This window comes from Palaemon carinicauda, chromosome 20 (assembly GCF_036898095.1).
Source record: "Palaemon carinicauda isolate YSFRI2023 chromosome 20, ASM3689809v2, whole genome shotgun sequence".
In the NCBI taxonomy this organism is placed as follows: domain Eukaryota; kingdom Metazoa; phylum Arthropoda; class Malacostraca; order Decapoda; family Palaemonidae; genus Palaemon; species Palaemon carinicauda.
Genome location: NC_090744.1, coordinates 95,159,369 through 95,175,101, shown reverse-complemented (window position 1 = coordinate 95,175,101; position 15,733 = coordinate 95,159,369).

Here is a 15,733-nt window from a genome sequence, read left to right as displayed (position 1 = left end):
AGGAAAATTGAGGAAACACAAATAATTGGTAATTATGCTGGTCAAGATCATTCCAATTTTTTTATGATTTGTTGAGGTGGATTCAAATACTGTGAATTTTTGTGTACGTAGTTTACCCTGCTATTCACTATGAGTGTAGACATCTATACTGTGATTTAAAGACAAGTTAAGTGTATATATCTATCATTTGGAAATTGCTGTCAATGCTTGAGTGCCGTTAGGAGTACAACATTGTTTAAAGGAACTGACTTATATGGCAAGATAAGGTTGAAAATTTTATATGATGAGAAGCTTTTGAAGGTAACTGTCAATTTAGCCAATGTTTTTACTCAAAAAGTAACATGTTTGAAGTATTATTTATTAGTTGATTTAATTAAACTTTAACATTTAAATGATAGGGTGGGGAAAGATTGCTTATCTCTATTTCCTGTCATAATGACTATTCCATAATATCTTACCCAGTCATTAGTATAATTTTGATACTCCTAAAAGGCTGGCTTGTACAGTTCTTTCTTAAATAAGGCAGAATATTGAATAAAGCAAAAGAAGGTTGGCTTAAAACCAAAGATGAGTATAGATAGTGCAATCATGTAAATTACAGTACTATACAGTATTATCTCTGATGGGTGTTAGTACTGTCAGTCAACCTTTGGCATTATTAACCCAAAACATGCTTTACGTCAATTTTATCGATGCCTTATGAGCTGTCAAAGGACGTCGTCGATATTAGCGATGCTTCATTGTTCAAATTTCTCGGGATTCAGTCTCGAACCTCCTGAGACTATTATTATTATTACTTGCTAAGCTACAACCGTAGTTGGAAAAGCAGGATGCTATAAGCCCAAGGGCTCCAACAGGGAAAATAGCCCAGTGAGGAAAGGAAATGAGGAAAAACTACAAGAAGTTTAAGAACAATAACAATATTAAAATAAACATTTCATATATAAACTATAAAAACTTGAAAATAACAAGAGGAATAGAAACAAGATGGTATAGTGTGCGTGAGTGTACCCTCAAGCAACAGAACTCTAACCCAAGACAGTGAAAGACCATGGGACATGGAGCTCAGGGACATAGATATATTCTTTACCTAATCAGCTTGCAGCTGGAGGAAAGAGTTGCCAGATATTACATGGTTTTACATACAATAAAGGGGAAAGGGTAACATCTACTTCAGGGGGTGGGCGGAGCTATCGACGTATGTTTATGTGTTAGCGGTAAGAATGTTTTTCATTTCAGACACATTTTATCATTATTTTCTGTTTTTATTCATTAGAATGGCCTTTCATGATGATAATAATGATTCTTTATCATATACTAGTGACTTTGACATTGACAATGACAGTGATTGTGATATCAAATGATGAAAGTGACGATTGTCCAAACGCAATGGGTAAAATTTATGGGTACGAACAAATCTGCCTGAAAAGGATGTATAACACAAAATTGAAGTCTTTAAATATGTAGTATACAATATGAATAGGTTTTATGTATTTTTCACATATACTTCTGCCTTTTTTTTTTTTCTTGTTTCCTAAGGTAGGTAATAGTGATGGCTGGAGTGTGCGTATGTAAATACAGTACACACTTACAAATACACATACTGTATTATTATTATTACTATCCAAGCTACAACCCTAGTTGGAAAAGCAAGATGCTTTAAGCCCAAGGGCTCCAACAGGGAAAAAATAGCCCAGTGAGGAAAGTAAATAAGGAAATAAATAAATGATGCGAAAAAATTAACAATAAATCCATTCTAAAAACAGTAACAACATCAAAACAGATATGTCTTACATAAAAGCATTTGCTGCTAGTTTGAACTTTTGAAGTTCTGATTCAACTACCCGATAAGGAAGATCATTCCACAACTTGGTCACAGCTGGAATAAAACTTCTAGAATACTGAGTAGTATTGAGCCTCGTGATGGAGAAAGCCTGGCTATTAGAATTAACTGCCTGCCTAGTATTACGAACAGGATGTAATTGTCCTGGAAGAACTGAATGTAAAGGATGGTCAGAATTATGAAAAATCTTATGCAACATGCATAATGAACTAATTGAATGATGGTGCCAAAGATTAATATTTAGATCAGGAATAAGAAATTGAATAGACTGTAACTTTCTGTCCAATAAATTAAGATGAGAATCAGCAACTGAGGACCAGACAGGAGAACATTACTCAAAACAAGGTAGTATGAAAGAATTAAAACACTTCAGAATAGATTGATCACCGAAAATCTTGAAAGATTTTCTTAATAAGCCATACTGTAAACATATCTATTCAACAAACAATTATTTATTATAAATTTTCGTACGGTCATTCAGTAAATTTTCTAGCATTCTGACATGAAAAAACTTTGAATGCATCAAAAACTGTTTTATCAAGCCATCAAAAATGAAAAAAGTTTTTTACATGTTTTATCATTTTTAATGTTTAAAATTTTTTTTCAAATATATTCTTTACACATCTGTGAGATTTAATTATGTTTTGATATATTAATATTGGGTAATTTGATTTGTAATAAATGAGAAAATATTAGTTTTGTGATAAAATTGTGAAAATCATGATGCGGCCGCTGTCCTTTGGCAGTATTCCCCTAGCATTTATTATTATTATTATTACAGTGATACCTCGGTACTCGACCATAATCCGTTCGAGATCCGTGTTCGACCTCCGATTTGTTCGAGTACCGAATTTTTTTTCCCCATAAGAAATAATGGTATATATTCTATTCCGTTCCCAAGCACTCGAACAGGCCCAAAATATTAATAAAACGTGTACCTAAACAACAATAATTATCTAAATGTGTATGAAATTGGTCAGAAAATCCTATAAAACAATTTTAAACCATTTACTGTACTAAAATAAAACAATTTTAAACCATTTTCTGTACTGTAGTGAACATACCTTTGAGCAGCGGTTCGATGGCATACAGGGATGGATGTGGAGAGGATGGAAGGGGGAGGTTACTGCTTGGAAGGAGAGTCCCCTTCCATGATGTGGCGGGGTAGTTCTCCTTCAGGAGTTGTTTCTCTCTCCAATGAAAGGGTGGGCAGATCTATTTCAGGGGTTTCTTCTCTTCTTTGTCTCTTCTTTGGAGGAGAAACAGGCTTTGATGTAGCAGCTTTCTTTTCTTTTGTGAAAAACTGGTCTATTGTTAATTGTTTCTTCCTCCTCTGCAGTATTCTTCGAAAATGATACATGACACTATCATTAAACATATGCACTGCCCGGTTTGCTACTGCAATTTCTGGGTGGTATTTTTCAGCAAAAGCCTGCACATCTGCCCACTTGGAACAAATTTCATTGATGAGAGAACTTGGAACATCCTCCCTTACCTCATCCTCTTCTGAAGATTCCTGCTCCACAATCAGATCCTGCTGCTGTTGTTGTTGCAGGTGCAACAATTCCTCCACAGTCAACTCGGTAGAATGGCTTTCTACAAGCTCATCAATATCATCCTTGTCGACCTCAAGCCCCAAACTCCTGCCCATGACAACAATTTCCTCAACGACATCAGTGTCATCAGAAATTACAGGGGTAGCAGTGCTTGGACCCGCCTCTGGTTGGAAACCTTCAAACTCCCTCTCTGTGACACATGATGGCCACAGCTTACGCCAGGCAGAGTTCAATGTCCTATAGGTCACACCTCGCCAAGCTTGGTCAATCATGTTAACAGAGTTGAGGATGCTGAAGTGTTCCTTCCAGAATTCCTTTAGGGTCAACTTCGTGTCACTGGTCACTTCAAAACACTTTCTGAAAAGGGCCTTGGTATAGAGTTTTTTGAAGTTTGAAATGACCTGTTGGTCCATGGGCTGGAGTATGGGAGTAGTATTGGGGGGCAAGAATTTGATTTTGATAAAGCTGTATTCTTCTTTCAAGTCATCCTCGAGACCTGGAGGATGTGCAGGAGCATTGTCCATAACCAGAAGACATTTCATTGGCAAGCTCTTTTCAATGAGGTAAGCCTTAACCTGGGGGGCAAACACTTCGTTTATCCACTCAGTAAAGAATTGTCTTGTGACCCAAGATTTAGTGTTCGAGCGCCACATAACTGGTAGTGCACTTTTACAAATATTATTTCGTTTGAACACCCGGGGGTTGTCCGAGTGGTACACTAACAAGGGTTTGATCTTGCAATCGCCACTTGCATTTGCACACAGCAACAATGTTAGCCTATCTTTCATTGGCTTGTGACCTGGCATCTTCGTCTCGTCCTTGGTAATGTACGTATTGGCTGGCATTTTCTTCCAAAATAACCCAGTCTCATCACAATTAAAGACTTGTTGTGCGATCAAATTTTGTTCATTTATGTACCGATCGAATTCCCCCACGTATTTATCGGCTGCAATTTGATCCGAACTAGCTGCCTCCCCATGCCTAGTAACACGATGAATACCTGTTCTATTACGAAACTTTTCAAACCAACCCCTGCTCGCTTTAAATGTAAATGAATCACTTTCACTGGTACTCGGACTTTTCTTCACTAATTCTTCATAGATATGCAACGCTTTTTCACAAATGAACGCTTCACTAACACTTTCCCCGGCCAACTGTTTTTCTTTAATAAATATTAAAAGCAACTTTTCCATCTCCTCAATCACTTGTGGCCTTTGCTTAGTTACCGCCGTAACTCCCGTTGCAACATTCGCCTTCTTAATCATTTCTTTATGCTTTAAAAACGTAGAAATGGTCGACTTCGCCATTCCGTATTCTACCGCTAAATCGGACACTCGTACACCATTCTCATATTTCGCTATAATTTCCTTCTTCAACTCGATCGTTGTTCGCACTGTTTTCCTCTTCTCCTTCCCCTTAACACTCATTACTTTCTTGGGACTCATTATGAAAGCTAAAAAAGCAATTAAAAGCACTGAAAATCACTAAATCACAACGAATGCTGATCGCGCGTTGTCTGAGTGACGCTCTCGAGAGAACTGATGCTTCCCGAACAAGCGAGAGTGGCCGAGATGGCGCGATCATCACAAAGCCCATGCGGTCGTCACGTGTTCGGCTGGTCGAGTACCGAATTTTTGGTCGAGCACCGCAGCAAAAATTTCTCGAAAATTTTGGTCGAACTCCGAATTGTTCGAGTATAGAGTCGTTCGACTACCGAGGTATCACTGTATTATTATTATTACTAGCCAAGCTACAACCCTAGTTGGAAAAGCAAGATGCTATAAGCCCAAGGGCTCCAATAGGGAAAAAGAGCCCAGTGAGGAAAGGAAATAGGGAAATAAATAAATGATGAGAATATATTAACAATATATTCTAAAAACAGTAACAGCGTCAAAACGGATATGTCCTATATAAACTATTAACAACGTCAAAGACAGATATGTCATATATAAACAATAAAAAGACTCATGTCAGCCTGGTCAACAAAAACATTTGCTCCAACTTTGAACTTTTGAAGTTCTACTGATTCAACTACCCGATTAGGAAAATCATTCCACAACTTGGTAACAGCTGGAATAAAACTTCTAGAATAGTGTGTAGTATTGAGCCTCATGATGGAGAAGGCCTGGCTATTAGAATTAACTGCCTGCCTAGTATTACGAACAGGATAGAATTGTCCAGGGAGATCTGAATGTAAAGGATGGTCAGAGTTATGAAAAATCTTATGCAACATGCATAATGAACTAATTTAACGATGGTGCCAAAGATTAATATCTAGATCAGGAATAAGAAATTTAAAAGACCGTAAGTTTCTGTCCAACAAATCAAGATGAGAATCAGCAGCTGAAGACCAGACAGGAGAACAATACTCAAAACAAGGTAGAATGAAAGAATTAAAACACTTCTTCTGAATAGATTGATCACCGGGTTAAAGGCTCTTTGCAGTGTTCCTTCAGCCTAGTCCAGCTGCACCCTCTTTTTATGCTTCCTTTCATCCACCCTGGTCCTCTCTACTAATGACGAGAGGCTTTACCTTGTTCCAGGTGATGAATGACTCAATACAATCAATTAAAGGTTAGTAACTTATGCCCCCTCCATATTGCTTTAGTTGTCTAGGAACCATTAGGTATATTCATGACGGCTTTTCTTTCTACTTATGTCAGGTACTGTAGTCTAGCAAAATGAAATGTCGGGCTACGTGCTGTCAGTGATTTCGGTGGTTGATTTATGGATTCAGAGGACATAATTATGATCAAATTAATTACTTAAACAATAATTGAAGATGAATTTGTGTTCATTGACTTAATACCAGCATTGCCTTTGGAATATTGCTTGAAATATAAACTGTTGCCATACTAGAGTCATTCGATTGTTGAGTCATTGCACCTCTGTTGTACTCTGTAGGCATTTAAAAGTGTCTTAGCAGTGTTCTTTCAACCTCTATCTGCTCAGACTATTTAGCCTTTTACTATAACTGTTCATGCTTCCTTTCTTCCATCCTGGCCAAGGTCTTTCACCTTTAAGTGCCACAATGACTGGTTTCCCCTAATTATATCTTGATGCTGAAGAGCCTCCCAGGTGCCAGCTCTCAGCATTATGAAGCAAACTTCCCATCTGTTAATCAATTTTACATGAGCCCATTACTTATAAATGCAGAGAGTATTAGTCAGGAATATACAAAAATGCTCAGTAACTATTGATAATCCTTATTGATCTGAAACAAAAGTAAGAATTTTAATTCCTCTAGTACAAATTTGTTCCTTCACAAGTACCAATCATCGTCTTTTAATGGGTTTATGACCTAGGGAAGTTTGAATAGCCGTGTAAATCTTTAACGAGGTAAACATAGTTGTTGGCACATGGAGGGTAAACCCCTCCCACCCACTAGGTGAACAAACCTAAATTTGACTTTGGTCGCAGTTCAGTACTTTTCTGCTGCATTAAAGTTTGGCTGTTTAACCCTTTTTTCTCTTCAGTATTTGTGCTATTTGTATTTGATAGCAAATCCATGGCTCATGTGCTGCTTTGCCCAGGTAAACCCAGTCATAACTGTGGCCGGTACATGAACAAGCCAGAGTTTGGTCCTCATCAGCTGCGAGTTTTCTGCAGGGGGCATGATTGCAGCTGTCCTCCTGTGAAGTGTGTAGGGCGCAGCCTCCTCTTCAGTGGGGGAAGTTCGCGAAGAAGAATCGACATCTAACTTGGCAAGGCTTAACTTGAGCTGAAGAAGCTTTATAGCTCCTTTTTTTTAGTTTGAAGTCTGCGGTGTCAAATTCAGGTTCCTCCGTAAGAATTCGTAAGAAGGGATACTCCACTGTGACCTCAGGAAGTGCTTTAAAGAACGTAGAAGCGTCTTCTGCCTCTATTATTATTATGATTATCATTATTATTATTATTATCTATATATTAATACGATAGCGTGTGTGTTATTTATTTTTTGTCACGCTTTAAAGAAAACAGAAATGATTTCATGGTATACTCTTACAAATTCACATTAGACTTTGATTACTTAACCAAAGCACTTCTTATATAGTTTTCCAAATTCATGTATTGCTCATTCTTTAAAATAAATGTACAAGTCAAAAAATCTTATCACAATTTTATACAAACATGTATAGGTTAGGAACAAGATAATTAGTTTTGAAAATATAATTTCGGGTAATTTACACGGGTTCCGCTAGTTATTATTATTATTATTATAATTATTATTATTATTATTATTATTACTACTACTAAGCTATAAGCCTAGTTGGAAAAGCAAGATGCTATAAGCCCAAGGGTTCCAACATGGAAATTAGCCCAGTGAGGAAAGGAAAAAGGAAATAAACTACAAGAGAAGTTTAAGAACAATAATAACATTAAAATAAACCTTTCATATATAAACAATAAAAACTTCAAAGTAACAAGAGGCAGAGAAACAAGTTAGAATAGTTTGCCCAATTGTACCCTCAAGCAAGAGATCTCTAACCCAAGGCAGTGGAAGACCATGGTACAGAGGCTATGGCACTACCCAAGACTAGAGAATAATGGTTTGATTTTGGAGTCTCCTTCTCCTAGAAGAGATGCTTACCATAGCTAGTCTCTTCTACTCTTACCAAGAAGAAAGTTGCCACTGAACAATTAAAGTGCCGTAGTTAGCCCCTTGAGCGAAGAAGAAAACGTAATAGCCCCTGCCTCTCTCTCAAAATACTCTCATCAATGTGATGCCTAACGACGACCCTTGCAAGGACTTAAGGACTTAGACCTGGGAAAGTTATGGTCTTGAGGATTGACGGTGCACCATTGGTGGAAAGACTTCTCGAGTTAGTAGCATACACTAGGACCTTGAAGTCTTCCCTTGCTGCAACCTCCTCTTCCATTGTACCACCTCCAAAGGAGTGGTGTGACATGGTGCCTCTTGACGAGTCCTTGCCTCCTGTTGCACCAAAAGATTCTGTTTCTTTGCCCTACCACAGGTGTCGACACCAGCCCGGAAATCTTCAGCTGTGAAGCATGGTTTGCGGGAACTGAAGCGTATCCGCTTGTTTTTCCCTCCCACCTCACCTGCTTCTGTGTCTTCTTCCTTGCCTGCTGCCCCAAAGAGAAGAAAGATGAGGTTATCGAAACCTGTAAGGTCTGATTGGACCAAGACTTTAGACAGCGATCAAACTCTCCCATGGTTCATTTGGAATAAGCATTGCTGTACTGAAACCTGACCCAATCTAGGAAGGTGTCTCGTGTGTCCATACAAGGTACAAGAACTCACACAACTGCTACCAATGCTTGGTCTCGAGTGAAACCCTGCACAATCATTACGGGTCAGGAAGTTGGCCACTGCCCTCATTCCCCTCCTCCTCTGGATGTTCCCGTGACACCTTGATTATACCTATGATAACAACTACTCTAAAGAGCTCTGTTATAGGTAGCAGATATACTTTGTGTGTTGTTTTTTCTTTGCAAAGACACAAGAACCTCCCTCACGCATAAGGAGGAAGGCGGTAGAATGTAGTTATGCTCATCATTCACCGTCTACGTGTGGTTGGTCTCCAAGCTCTACTTCAAAATTCATGGTCTTCACACATATATTCGTCACACACTCAGTGTCTACCTGTACTAACATGGTGTGATCAATCACAGCGTGTTTGGTCTCTCGTACGAATACCTTGCTGTCGGAAACATAGTGATAGAGCCCTCCGTGCTTTAACTTTCAGAGACCCTGACTCCAGTTTATTGAGACTCCAATCCCCTGTCACCTGTATGTAAGCAGTTATTGCATTGGAACCTTCCATCATGCCTCGATTCCTCCAGCCAACAAGACCATTCTACGTCATGAGAGTTCTAGGGACGTTATAGCGCCGCTTCCAGAGATCTCTCTTCATGCTGAGATCAGATTGTTGCAATGACCCCTTCTATCTTGTCTCCACGATGGGGATTAGGCACAGATGACACCTCAGACTCGATCTCCGTACTTTCCAGAGTATCGAGAGTCCTCATTCATGCTCATATGATGTCCTTCGTTGTCCTTCTCTTGGCTAAGGTAGGCACTGGGTGGATGAACCCTCAGACTGTTCAGTACCACACTCTCCCTCTTACCCCTCAGAAGCCAAAGAACCTCATACCTCTTCACCCTTGGAGGGGAAGGGAGCGAGTGGTAACTTGGCTTCCTAAGTGGAGTCCAAGCAACTAATGCTGCGGAGTACCATCCAGATTCTATTTTCAGACAGGTCCGTGAATACTCCAAAGGGAAGGGTTAACCTTCGTTGGTTCATATCAAGTCCCCTCCACATGAGGGGGGAGAAGACTAGGGATGTTATCGACCCTACGGCATCCAACTCAGGTCCAGTGCCAGCAGAGACGAAGAATTCTGAGATACTTTCGTCAAAGTTCTCACCCTCATCCATGAGTTACGCGACTTCGGGGAGGCTTCCACGAAGCCTGCCAAAATCTGGAGAACAGTCATTGATAGACACTTCTGTCCCTCTAAATTGTCAATACCTTCCCTTGAGCTATTACGGTCAGGTCTTGCTTGGGGTGTTCTTGAGAGGATGAATTCTCAAATTTCTGGATTGAAGAATTCCATTTACCTGAGTTGCTCAAACAAAATCCTGTCTCCAGCCCTTTCACGACAATGCAGGTTCTACATGCCAGAAGAAGTGGACCTGTCGCCACTCTGACAAATCCAGTAATAGGATTGCTAACGGCAAGGACCTCAACGGAGAGAGACTATTACAAAGACGCCTCATTCTCGGCCTCTGAGTATACTGCTATAGAAGCTGCTTTGGTGGTAAGCCACAAAGTAACATCCTAGATCGACAAGTGATTAAGGGAGGTCGTGTATTTTGCTTCATCTCAGGATTTGTGAAATCTTGATACGAATTAGAAACATACCAACTTAGTCTTCTTATGTGCAAAGGTGGTAACATATTTGGCACATGAGTCAGTGAACCAGTGGTTCAAATGGGAGTTGAAGAGAAGAGATACAGTGGCTTCATGCTTCACTAGTAAAATGGGACAGAAAAAGCTCTTGCCCTTAAGAACACAACTTTACCAGATTCTGCAGCTCTCCTCCTGCAGAAGGATGTTAAGGTCACCATGGAGAAATTGAGAAAGACAAGTCACAACGCCCTGATCCATCGAGCGGTTACCGTTAAGGGCTCAGACCCATCTAAGACGACCACCCCAAGAGCTTTTTTATTCTTGAAAGTTGGAGCTGAAGAAGTTTATATCATCCTCTAGATCTGGCTCTGCAACTCCAACCCCTTCTATCGTAAAGAAAGGCAGAAACAATGTCCCTTTCTTTCGTCCCTAACCTGCCCATGCCAGGAAGAACTGAAAAGGTAGGAAGGGGAAGCTGAAGTTGGTAGTTCCCTTCTCCATCTTCTGCGAGCAGGTGATGTGTGTCAAGCCATTGGGTAACATGGCAGTGACATGGAGCAGAAGGTTGGGTGATTGGAGGTCCTACAGGACTGATACCGCCTTCCCTTCATCTGCTCTTACCCTTCCCTCTTCGATGACATCCCTGACCTACCCTTCGAAATTGCCAAAAGCCGGAGGTGAAAGAGCTGATGGAAAAGAACGTGCTTAAAGTTGTCTGAAATAAGTCTCAAGGATTCTATAGTCAGCTGTTCCTACTGAAGAAATCAACTAGAGGATGGTGACCAGTCATATACCTTCCTCTTCTCAAAAGGTTTGTTTTACAAACACTTTTCAAGATGAAAACGCCAAGTTCGATACATGCAGCCATCAGGAAGGGAGATTTCATGCCTTCTGTAGAACTTAAAGATATTTTTAAATACTGATCCATCGGTCCAACAGAAAATATCTCCGCTACGTCTTCGAGGGAGTTATGTATCAGTTCAAACCCCTGTGCTTTGGACTGTTTACCAGTCCAGAAGTGTTCACATGAGTTTTAGCATTCTTCTCGCCTCGGGATGGGATTCGTTTTCTAGGGTATCTCGATGATTGGCTAATCCTGTCATACTCGATGAGGCAGTTGTCATGTATTGAGAAATACTAGTTTCCTCTTACCATGATCTTATTATTATTATTATTATTACTACTACTACCTAAGCTACAACCCTTGTTGGGAAAGCAGGATGCTATAAGCCCAAGGGCTCCAATAGGGGAAAATAGCTCAGTAAGGAAAGGAAATAAGGAAATAAATAAGCTACAAGAGAAGCATTCAACAACAAAAATAAAATACTTCCAGAACAGCAACAACACAAAACAAATTTTTCATATATAAACTGTGATACAGGAGGAAGATAAACAAGATAGAATAGTGTACCCTCAGGCAAGAGAACTCTAACCCAAGTCAGTGGAAGACCATGGTACTGAGGCTATGGCACTACCCAAGACTAGAGAACAATGGTTTGAGTGTCCTTATAGAAGAGCTGCTTACCATAGCTAAAGTCTATTCTACCCTTCCCGAGAGGAAAATAGCAACTGAACAAATACAGTGCAAATTGTGCAATAGTTAACCCTTGAAGCGAAGAAGAATTGTTCGGTAATTTCAGTTTTGTTAGGTGTATGAGGACAGAGTAAAATATGCCCACGTATCCTACCCTCTACCTTATCCTTCGAGACAAGGTTAACTCTATTCGGGGAAAGATAACCTTGGCTTGTTATTAACATGTCCCTAACTTATACACGATATCTCTTGGGATATTCGCTCCAGAGGTCAGAACTCTGTTGATACCTCTAAGGTAAAATTTCTCTGGTATATCATTTGCAGAAATATCCTAAGTAGAAGCTGCCTATGAAGAACTTCCATCAGGACGACATGGCTATCTCACCCAAAAATAGATTTCTCCTATGTCAAAATCCATTAATTGTTCTATGGTTGCAACTATCATCAAGGATAGACATCACATCCTTGATCATGTGAAAGGATCTGCCTTTATGAAGATGACCATTATTACAAAACAATGCAGTGGTCTCATGATTGAGAAGGAGAGGTTGTTAGTTGTCTGGTTGGACAACCAGAATCAGCGACATATCCCAGTGAGCCTTATGGTGATTCAGGAGAAGGCTAAGCATTTTTTGAGATGTTGAAAAGTCAAATGATAATAATAATATTAATAATAATAAAAGAAGTGAAGAGAGTAAGGAAGGGTGGCTCAAGAATTGAAGAGACAGTGAAAGATGGAAATGGAAGGTTGTTAAAAGGAGAGGAGGCAAGGAAAAGGTGGGCAGAATATTTTGAAAGTTTACTGAATTTTGAGGATATTAGGGAGGCAGATATAATTGCTGTTGCAGGTGTTGAGGTGCTGGTGATGGGAGATGGGAATGAGAGAGAGATTACAATAGAGGAAGTGAGGAGAGCACCAGATGAAACGAGAGTAGGAAAAGCATCTGGTATGGATGGTGTGAGAGCTGAGATGTTGAAGGGAGGGGGTGTGACTGTACTTGAATGGTTAGTGAGATTGTTTAATATGTGTTTTGTGTAGTCAATGGTACCAGTAGATTGGGTTTGTGCCCGTATTGTAACAATATATAAGGGTAAGGAAGATGTGCATGAGTGTTGTAATTCAAAGGGTATTAGTTTGATTAGTTTGTTGAGTGTAGTTGGAAAAGTTTATGGTAGAGTAATGATTAATAGGATTAAGGATAAAACAGAGAATGCAATCTTAGAAGTACAGGGTGGTTTTAGAAGAGGTAGGGATTATATGAATCAGATTTTTCCAGTTAGGCAGATATGCGAGAAATATTTAGCAAAAGGTAAGGAGGTGTATGTTGCGTTTATGGGTCTGGAGAAAGCGTATGATAGAGTTGATAGGGAAGCAATGTGGAATGTGGTGAAGTTATATGGAGTTGGTGGAAGGTTGTTGCAAGCAGTGAAAAGTTTCTACAAAGGTAGTAAAGCATGTGTTAGAATAGGAAATGAAGTGAGCGATTGGTTTCCGGTGAGAGTGGGGCTGAGACAGGGATGTGTGATGTCGCCGTGGTTGTTTAACTTGTATGTTGATGGAGTGGTGAGAGAGGTGAATGCTCGAGTGCTTGGACGAGGATTAAAACTGGTACACGAGAATGACCATGAATGGGAGGTAAATCAGTTGTTGTTTGCTGATGATACTGTACTGGTTGCAGACACAGAAGAGAAGCTTGGCCGATTAGTGACAGAATTTGGAAGGGTGTGTGAGAGAAGGAAGTTGAGAGTTAATGTGGGTAAGAGTAAGGTTATGAGATGTACGAGAAGGGAAGGTGGTGCAAGGTTGAATGTCATGTTGAATGGAGAGTTACTTTTGGAGGTGGATCAGTTTAAGTACTTGGGGTCTGTTATTGCAGCAAATGGTGGAGTGGAAGCAGATGTACGTCAGGGAGTGAATGAAGGTTGCAAAGTGTTAGGGGCAGTTAAAGGAGTAGTAAATAATAGAGGGTTGGGCATGAATGTAAAGAGAGTTCTATATGAGAAAGTGATTGTACCAACTGTGATGTATGGATCTTAGTTGTGGGGAATGAAAGTGATGGAGAGACAGAAATTGAATGTGCTTGAGATGAAGTGTCTAAGGAGTATGGCTGGTGTATCTCGAGTAGATAGGGTTAGGAACGAAGTGGTGAGGGTGAGAATGGGTGTAAGAAATGAGTTAGCAGCTAGAGTGGATATGAATGTGTTGAGGTGGTTTGGCCATGTTGAGAGAATAGAAAATGGCTGTCTGCTAAAGAAGGTGATGAATGCAAGAGTTGATGGGAGAAGTACAAGAGGAAGGCCAAGGTTTGGGTGGATGGATGGAGTGAAGAAAGTTCTGGGTGATAGGAGGATAGATGTGAGAGAGGCAAGAGAGCGTGCTAGAAATAGGAATGAGTGGCGAGCGATTGTGACCCAGTTCTGGTAGGCCCTGCTGCTTCCTCCAGTGCCTTAGATGACCGCGGAGGTAGCAGCAGTAGAGGATTCAGCATTATGAAGCTTCATCTGTGGTGGATAATGTGGGAGGGTGGGCTGTGGCACCCTAGCAGTACCAGCTGAACTCGGTTGAGTCCCTTGAAAGGCTGGGAGGAACGTAGAGAGTAGAGGTCCCCTTTTTGTTTTTATTTCATTTGTTGATGTCGGCTACCCCCCAAAATTGGGGGAAGTGCCTTGGTATATGTATGTGTAATAATAATTATTATTATTATTAATAATTATAATGGGAGAGAGTGGGGAGGGCTTTTGGGTGGTGTGCGTATGTGTTGAGGAAGACTGGTGAGGAGGGCTTTTGGGTGGTGTGGGTATGGAGTGAAAGTGCGGTATATGTGGCCAATAAGGGGTGGTTTATGAAATTTAAGGCGTGTGCCAATTTACATAATCTTAAGGTGCACTGTGAAGCTGCTGCTAGTGCTGTTAATGAAGCAGTAAGTAAATTCCTTGATGCCTTGGCTGAGATTATTAGGAAGGTGAGTTATGTGCGGAACATGTCCTTATTGTTGATGAGACAGGCTTATTCTGGAAGTGTATGCCAAACCATGCCTGCATCACTAAGGAGATGATGGCACCAGGACACAAATTTGGCAAGGAGAGACTCATCTTGCATCTTAGGGGTACTCCTTCTTGTGACTGCAAGCTGGAGCCTATGCTGGTGTATCAGGCTGAGAATCCCTGGGCACTAGGGAGGTTTAAGAGTCAGCTACCAATTAGGAAGTCTAATAGGAAGGCATGAGTAACCCTTTCATTGTTTGAGGACTGGTTTTTCAACCATATTATGCCTGGGGTTGAGGTGTATTGTGCTAAGAAGGGCCTACCCTTTCAGGTTTTGTTATTGCTGGACTATGTACCTGGTCACCCAGCCAACTTAGCTGACTTCCATCTCAATGTCAAAGTGGTTTACTTGCCACTTAACACTACCTCCCCGTTACAGCCTATGGATAAAGGAGTAATTGCTTCCTTCGAGGCTTACTACCTCCTTAGGGCAATTCCTTTATTTTTGAAGGTCCCATGTCTTGGAGTAGAGTTTTCTTGCTTGAGGACGCACTTGGGCACACTATTCTATCATATTTCTCTTCCTCGTGTTTTTTTTAAAGATTATATAGTTTATATGTGAAAGATTTGCTTTGATGTTGTTGCTGTTCTTAGAATATATTTTTTTAGATTGTTAATTACTTTTCTTGTAATTTCCTTATTTCCTTTCCTCACTGGGCTATTTTCCCTGTTGGAGTCCTCGGGCTTATAGCATTCTGCTTTTCCAACTAATAGTAATAATAATAGTAATAATAATAGGAGATATCATCAAGAACATTGCCGAAGATTGGGATGAGATGAAGTAAACAAACATGAATGGTGTTTGGAAGAAGCTTTGCCCCCAGTTTGTCAACTATTTCTTTGACTTTGAGGAGACTGTTGAGGCTCTCACCAAGATGGTTGTTGACCTTACCAACAGCT